Source organism: Empidonax traillii, unplaced genomic scaffold (assembly GCF_003031625.1).
Source record: "Empidonax traillii isolate 1590-97213 ecotype Southwest subspecies unplaced genomic scaffold, ASM303162v1 scaffold165:size1224784, whole genome shotgun sequence".
Classification (NCBI taxonomy): Eukaryota; Metazoa; Chordata; class Aves; order Passeriformes; family Tyrannidae; genus Empidonax; species Empidonax traillii.
Genome location: NW_020955358.1, coordinates 424,149 through 433,082, shown reverse-complemented (window position 1 = coordinate 433,082; position 8,934 = coordinate 424,149).

Here is an 8,934-nt window from a genome sequence, read left to right as displayed (position 1 = left end):
TGAGGTTTTGTGCAAATTCACTTCAGTGAAGTGTTGTCTCTGTAGAACAGAAGTGAGCAAACATAGTCCATATAAAGAAAAAAGCGTTTTTGCTCTCTCCTGTCTATTGCATTCTCAAGAATACATCTATTTGTAACAATGTATTTTTGTATAAAGAAACAGTATGCACAAAAATATAAACCTCCAAAAATCTGGAGGTTTTAACCTCCCTTCCTCCAAAAGGATGAGCTAATCTTATTTCTACCCCTTTTTTGGGTCTATTTTAGCATAATTTACTTAATTTATGTGACATAAATTATGTAACATAATGCAGTATTTGGTAACTAGTACAGTTGTACTCTCCCACAGTACAGTATATATTAAAAATGTATGTGACAAATCCATAGATTACTTAGAATTTGAAGTTCCAACTTAAAAAACATTGAGGAAGCCAAATACTGGCTGGAAAATTAATGGCACATTTTCTCACATTTTCTCTTCCTTCAAGATGGCTTGGGTATTTTGTGAGACTAAAGAGCCTACTGGTGCTACTATTATTTTCTCATTTAAACTTTACTGAGAGTCTTTACTAAGGTTTTGTCTTCTTCTTTTTTTTTTTTTTTTCCTAATCATATTTCCTATAGCAGAAGCAAATATAATTTCTTTACACTGAGGTATTGGGTTTGACTTCTTCGTTGCTAAGTTTTGGATTGGTGACCAAAACAATGTTATTAGGTGATGTTTTAGTATTGCTGATCAGTGCTTGCACAGCAACAAGGCCTTTTGAGTTCTTTATGCTGCCCTGCCCATCAAGGAGGGTGAAGGTGCACAAGAAGATGGGAGGGGGCACAGCCAGGACAGTTGACTCCACTGAGCAAAGGGATTTTCCATACCATATGGCATCATGGTCAGTGATAAAATATTCCAGGAAAGAAGGACAAAGGGGCAACATTCAGAGTGATGGTGTTTGTCTTCCCAAGTCACCCGTACGTGTGATGAAGCCCTGCTTTCCTGGGGATGGGATGGCTGAACACTTGCCTGCCCATGGGAAGTGGTGATTGAAATCCTTGTTTTGCTTTGCTTCTGTGTCCAGATTTTGATTTATCTATTAAACTCTCTGTATCTCAACCCACAAGTTTTCACACTTTTACCTTTCCATTCTCCCCTCTATGTCACTCCCTGGGGAGTGAGTGAGCAGTATTGTGGGGCTGAGCTGCCACCTGGGGTTCACCCACACAACTGACTACTTAGAACAGAACAGGACTGACCTATACACAGCACAGGTCTTTATTCCAAGCAAAACTCTGTAGGAGAATAATTTCCTAAGGCAAATTATGTTGCTGCATGTCTAAATATTGCAGGGTGCCGACAGTACATCTCTGCAAAACTCTGGCAAATTCTCTGGCCCTTCCTGGTATTCTGAGTCAAAAGAAGAGTTTCTGTTCTCCTCAAAGCCTTTGTTGTGCAGTTAGAGGCAAGGGGATTATACAGTTCTAGAAATAAGTAGATAAAAAGCTGAATACAACTTCATTGCCATATGACTAAAACAGTGACAGAGGCACTTCACAGCTCTCAATGACCCATGTTATTTTGAAGGCGTGACATTGGAGTTCATTCCGACTTTGCATTCTTGCAAAAGCTGAAAGAAAAGGAAGAAATTTCCCTCAAGCAGTTTTGATCTGCTTGAACAATTCAAGTGACAGAAAGCTCTGTGATGAAAGGTGAAGTTGTCAAAGTTATTTCAAGAAGTTCAGGGAGAAGTAGAGAAAATAATGAGTTGACCAGGATGACAGCATTCATGGAAGGTAGAGGGGCCGTCATAAATGAACTAGACCCCTTTTCAGCTTCTCTCCTTTTCATTGTCCTGTTATGACAAGGTCAGTGAAGTTTATATATTTAACACTTCAAAAATTTTTATATCTTAAAAACTAAGTTATTAAGAAATCTCTGTCTCACAGACCAGCTGCTAACATTCTAGCATATGCAGACTGACTTATTTTTCCACTTCTCTTTTGCAACCCATGCTGTCTTTGCCACATTCTTTATCACAGCTCTTTACAATGGTTATTTTTGCTAAAGTGCTTTTTTTCTTTTGTGAAACCTATTTATAATTGAGGGAGACTAGATGAATGTAAAGGTTATTAGCTCATCACAAAAAAATAGTTTAAGTCTCTCCTGGCTACTTTACTGCTACAGCACGTTGGATCTTGGTGCTCTTTCAGGACGCAGTTACCTTAATCATTCTTATTTGTATCACTGCTGAACTGCAGGACAATGGCTTTTGCTACCAACTTCCCTTTGTCAGCTTCACGTTTCTTTCATGTCTCATTGTTTCTTCTACATGGAGCAAACTGGAGTTTTTTTTCCTAGTTTCTCCTGGTCTTGTTTGACTCAGTGAGCCAAGTAGTTTCATGTGTTTGTACACAGCTCCTGTCAGGCTACTGGCAGCACGGCTCTGACTCTAGCCAATCTGATTTTGGATCACTGTGCTTGTTTTCCCCTTGTGAATGACTGTTGGAGATGACCTGGAAGATAAAGAGGATTTTAAAAGGTGGAAGAAATCTGCATCTGACAGCATGGGCCAGACAGCATCAGACAGATAGACTGAGACCTTCATTTTATGTTCATGTTCTTATTCCATTAGGTTGTAAGTTTTCTCTCATAGGAGAGAGCAGACAGTTCCTGATTGGACAGTGTCCTGGGAGGGCATCTACCCTTTCCAATTATGTACTTAAAAGTTATCTGAAGACTCATGTATCACCCCTTTGTCTCTGTCAATCCCTAATAACTGACCAATACCCTATCCAAGTTTTGCACAACTTTCCCCTTTTTCCAGAACCTTCCCTATCTGCCCTATAAAACCTTCCATTTTGTAAAATAAAGGTTAGATCAGCTCCTACTGTGAACAGTCTCAGCTGAGATCAGCTCCTGCTGTGACCAGCTGTGGCTGGAATCAGCCACAGCTGCTGTTCTGTGCAATTTGTCTCCTGTCCTGTGTTATGAGTGTGGTTGGTCCCTCAGGGTGAGACAAACTGCTATCCTAGAAGGCACTGCAAGAAGAACTGCAACTCAGCTGCATGAACCCCGCTGGTCTGTAATCTTCCCTGAACCCCCAAACCGTGTCAAATGACAGAGTTTTAGATCTTTTCTTGAAAATGAAACGAAGCTTCCTAAGTACTAGTATTTGTCCTTCCTTCCTTCCTTCCTTCTGTACTCTTTTATTCCCTACTGTTTCGGATTGAAAGAGTGGTGTAACTTTTCCCCAGTGTGGACCAGGTGTTGTAAGCAAGGAATTCTGTGCTGGAATACTACCTAAAACCAGCTACAATTGGAGTATAGTAAAGCAGAACAACTGGACATGCATCTATGGCCAATGTCATGCCACTTATGAGTGCATGTGGGCACGTGTGTCTACTGCATAGACGGTGATGTGAGTTCTTTGTGATCTAGAGGACACTTCAAGATTATCCTCTGTAAGTCACTTATCTAGAAGATTCAAACCAGCAAGTAAAGATCACAATGGATTATGATACTGTATTCTTGGCTTTATGTGAATGCAAGAAAGAACAGACTCATATGGAAACACTCTTGGTGTATTAGGAAGATACACTGCACTGAGAAGTCTATCCACAGGAAAAGGACCCTTATCAGCAGGAAACATTTCCCTGTCTCCAGTTGTTGGGAAGGAAAGGAAGCACCATCTGGGGTAAGTCCCACTAGTAACACACAGGTAAGAGACAGTGGAATAGGTACTAGTTGGGAAGTAGTGTCTCCCTGGTTTGGAATTGCCAGGTCCTTAAATGTCACTTCCCAGTGACTCAAGACTGACTTCAAGCATCAAAGCTGGAACGATTGCTGAGTGGGAGCATAGGCTTGCACACAGAAATCCCACTTGTACCAAAAGAACTGATCTTAAAGAGACAATTAGTAGTGGGAAGAAATGTGAATGCAAACAGACTTAAAAGCACAATACATTATGCTGTTGTGCCTAAAAAAACCAAATGTAATGAGAAAGCTGATCACCAGCCAGCAGCAAAGTACAATGACACATATTCTCCCAGTGAGGTACATGATATTCCCAACTGCCTGCTTACTATTTTTCTTTTGCCATTATCTCTCTGGATCTCACTGCATGTATTTATTCTATTGCCTACAAATGCCCTCAGTCTGTGAATTCTCAATTACTCACTGTAATTATAATAATAATAAAAGAAGCTGAAACATATCTCCCTGAAATACAGATATTTAACTCTGGCTGAGTAAGAGACTAATTAGTAACTATTCACTCTGGTTTCTGCAAATTTAGTCACTTTTTTTTTTTTGGCTGCACTATTAGGTTTGTTTTTTCTACTCTCTTTCAAAATCTTTAGTTACTCAACTACTAGAGATGGAGAGGACTGTGGTTACCAACCTTTGTCCCTATGATATCTACCTTCACATTATCAAAATGTCCTTTCCCTGTTCCATTTATCATCTTCAATAATATTTATAACTTTCTTCTTCCTGAAAAAAAAGTACTGATTTTGAACTGTTTCTGCCTGAAATATTTCAGTTTTACTGCAATCTTTTACAAATGAAATCAATAGAGGATTTTTGAAAGAAAAGTAGTTTCCTTGAAGAACACTATTTTAATAATATGGGGGAAAAGTAAATTAATACACAAGAAAATTCATCTATGAAGTTCTTTTTGAACAATTTAAATCTTTATTACACTATTTGTCAGAACAGGAGTTACAGTGGCTGGGAAAGCAATTAAGAACACTATAAATATATCTGCCATGATGATAATGATGGTGTAAGCACTTAGATTCAATCTGACATGACTAGGTAGAGAAACAGCTTTTTACTTTAATCAACATGGCAAAAAGGAAATGGAGAAGTTATTGTTTTCTGATAGCCTTTGATTTAAGTCGATGTAATAAATCTTTCAATGAAAGAGAAAGAAAAACACTTCATCTCTTACCGGTGTGACACATCTGTTAATGGCAGATCCAGATGCGTCTTTTAGAAGGGAATACATTACCCCTTTAATGGAGATTCCATTATTGTTCCTTGGTTAATTACTGTAATTGTTTGATTTTTCCTCTGTAAGAGATACAAATTTTTAATCAGTGGAGCTTTCAGAGGTCAGGCAAAATAATGACTTGTCTGCAAAATAAGCTAGGAATTTCTTTCAGTAGTCATTTCATTGTCTTTAAATCAAGTGCTGTCATGGCTGAGTATATAAAACTATACTGTGCTTACCTTGAAGTGCTAAATGCTAATGCTTTTAAAACCAATGGCCACAGTAAGAGATTGTGAAGCTGCTGTTTGTAAAACAGCCATCTTAATAGGAGCAGCAAGCCCTTTACATTCTGACAAATAAAATAATGTGCCAGAATGAGGTGTAAAATATAAGACATAGCTTTATGCTTCTGTTTTGAGAACTTTTGGACCTTTCCTTGGACTGCAATTCTGCCTTTGGCACCAACATTAAAGCTGTTTTCATTAATATAAAAATTTATTACATTTGCAAAATCTCTGTAATTAAAAGCTGTGACTATAGTTACTTGTAAGAAGATTCTGACTCTATAATTCAACATTCTTCTTCTATTGCAGTATTTCAGTCAGTAATTCTTTAGATTTTTTAGAGGTTTTCCTTCATCATTAAGGATTTGAACCTCATCACCTCATCAGTGCTATAGATGACAATACTATTTCTGTGTTTTGTTTCTGTTCCGTTGTGTACTAAAGACAAGGATATGAAGTTCTTATCTTCCCTATAAGCCACTATCCCTTCATGTCCATTTGTTAGTGGGAAATACTCATTGCCCTCTGTGCTTTGATCATATTGACCTCATTACTTGGGCTGTTTGTTTGTCCTTCCCAAAAATGTATTTTTTCTTACCTCTCAGCTTCTGTCTCTGAGGCTTTTGTACTGCTTTATTGAGTGGCTAACTTTGCTTCTGAAGGGGCAAAATAGCATAATAATGATGTACATTATCTATCTATCTATCTATCTATCTATCTATCTATCTATCTATCTATCCATCATTTTCTTTATTAATCTGACAAGTGATACATATTGGTGATTTAAATGCTAACGTCTCATCAAACACATCTGAACTTCCTGATCAAATTTTTTAGGTCGCTATTGTTAATCTTCCTATTTTGTCCACATGGGCAAACAGCTCTGTGGAACGTCATCCCACATAACAAATATGCACAAACTGCTACCAGCCAAGAATATGTGGTTTAAAAACTCAGTCAGTTTTGTGGAGACAAAGTTCTGAGATGATTAGTGAAATGTCAGACTCACCCACTGTTTCTTTTCAGTTGTTTTCAGGCTAGGTAGAGCTCACCCCCTTTAGATGTGGCAAGAGGAGTGCCCTCTGTAACATGCTCCCTTGAGAGCCTCTGCTTAGACCAGAATCTGCATGGGTGTATGTTCCTCTGGCTCTTCCAATTCCTCCCTGAAGCAGCACAGACACTTGTGACCTTTCTAAGGGACCTAAAGCCATACTGGTGTAATAGCTCAATTCTTTTATAGGAAACTTGTGCAACCAGCTGAGAACTATAGTTGGGAAAGACACTTTTCCAAGAACAAAAGGGTACTGAACAACAGGCATCTGTATACAGATCCAAAGGTCATGGGCTGCAAAACTAAGGACAGACTTAGCCTAGTTGTGAATCAGCATGAAAGACATGCAGTCCTTGTCAGTTGTTTCTCTTGCCCTGATGGGCTGTCAGTTTATCATTTCCTTGTATTTTATAGAAAGGGTCTACTTGCACTCCTCCTCCCTGTTGGTTGCTGCTGCCTGCTCAGCCTTGGGGGTGGGTAGGATTGTGGTAATTGTGGTTTTGGTAACTTGTCAAATGGTCTATAAAACATGCCAAAGATAACACACAAATTTATTTTAAGGCAAATGAGGACACATATCTGAATCTTGAACATGTGCACATACACTTGAAATGTAGACAGCAAGATGTGGCCAGAGAGTGGAGAGGTAGCAATGCTGGCTGAAGTGTGGGTACTGCCTTCCACGTATTGCAGCTAATTTGCTCCCCTGGAAGCATATATTTGAAAGTCTATTTCAAGCATCTGTTATTTACTCTCACCATTATGCTTTGCTACAGCAGTTGTCCCCTGAAGGGATGCTAGTATTCCTTAAAGAAGCTAGTGTACTGGCTGCTAAGTTCCACACAGTAAATCCACTGCTCTTGTTGTATTTCTTTGATAAAAAGAAGAGTCAAAAAACAAGAGCTAGAATGATCTTATTAGAAAGCTCCTGTGTTTCAAACAGGTGCCAAAATCCTATAAAAAACCATGCAGACATCAGTCTACACCACTAAGCAGTAAAACTAATTAATTCACTGCTCTGTTTATTGCAGGGATGATTTTTCTACCTTTAATGTCTTTCTTGCAAGGATGAACCATTTTGAATCACAGTTGTTTTCTTCTCTCCCTGAAATTTCATCAGCCTGTTGCTTATTTCCTCTTTCCTAACCTCCTCCTCAGAAATAGAAGCTGGCTACATTCTGGCCCCTATTTTCAGCTAATGATGATTTTGTCCCTTTATTTAATGTACTAATTCCTTTAAAGAACAATTTTTTTTCAGCTGCAGAGACTTACTGTTTTGTGTGTCTGTGTACTGACAGCATAAATTCCTATTTCTTGGGGTCTTTCACCTACAGTGGTGAGAGTGGGATGACATGTTTTGCAGCTTTTCCTGTAATGACGTTCAGATACTACTATTAATCTGGCCAACCTAGGCTTTTATGAAGGAAAGTATGAGGGAGCTCCTACCCTTGTGTCGTGGTTTTGCTCTGGGTCAATTTTGCTTTCCACCCCCCACATAATTACTACTAGTTGAGAGAAGGTATTTGCAGACAAAAGAGAGACAGGACTTGGGGAAAACAGTATAAACATTTATTACTAGTAAAATAAAAACTACTAATACTACTAATAAGTTAAAAACTAAAGAATTATATCTATAACAATTTCTACCCAAGTTGAAGTGCTATATATATATACACAAAAATACTTCTTCCCTTTTATACCAGTCCAAGGAGAAGAAGTAGTCTTATTCTGTATCTTTGGAGTTCCAGTTTTCTCTTTCTAGTAGCAGATCCTTAGCAGCAGCACACTTTTATTGCAGTTGGAACTTCTTCTCTCTCTCTCTCGTTCTGTGTTGGCTTCCAGGGCTGGGCTTACCCCCCTCCTGGGCTAAGACTGAAGGCTGGAGATTACTCAGGTCCTGAAGGGTCTTTCCTTCCATAGGCTTGCAAGGGGACACTTGCTTACTATGGATCTTCTTCCACAGGGTTACAGGGGATAATGGTTTAAGAGTTCACCCCTGTTTCCCTATGGAGGTCCCTCCCCATGGGAGAACAGTCCTTGATAGACTTCTCGGCATGGGTCTAGCACGGATCCCACACACACACGGGTTCCAGTATCTCACATGGGCCGTCTCGCTCCAGCATGAGATTTCTCAGAGTCACAAAAACTTTAACAGCAGTATAGATCCACACACGCACGGATCTCGGTATCTCACCTGAGTTGTCACTGCTCCAACACAGGTTTCCCTCAGGGTTATAAATCTCCACTAGGACTCTGCCTCACTTCAGTCCTTTTCATGAAGTCTCGGTTCTCTTTGGTACATCCACAAACTTCTTTATCAGCTGCATGGGGAGTCTCCTTACTCCAACACACTTTTACAAGTAGCAGAGATTACTTTTCAGTCTTTTCCCTGCTAAGGAGAAAGAGCAGAAAGGCAGGGGGGAAACAAGCCTCCCCCCCTTTCGCACTTTACTTTTCTTGCTGCAGTTTCAGCTGCCAGCTTCGACCTTGGAAGCTCCGTTATCTTTCGGCTGGAATTCTTCCACAGCGGTTTCTGTCCAAGCAGTCCGTCTTTTAAACTTTTTTTTCTCTTCACTCTCTTACAAGAGAGAAGGGAGGACTTCAGTGCTGCACCT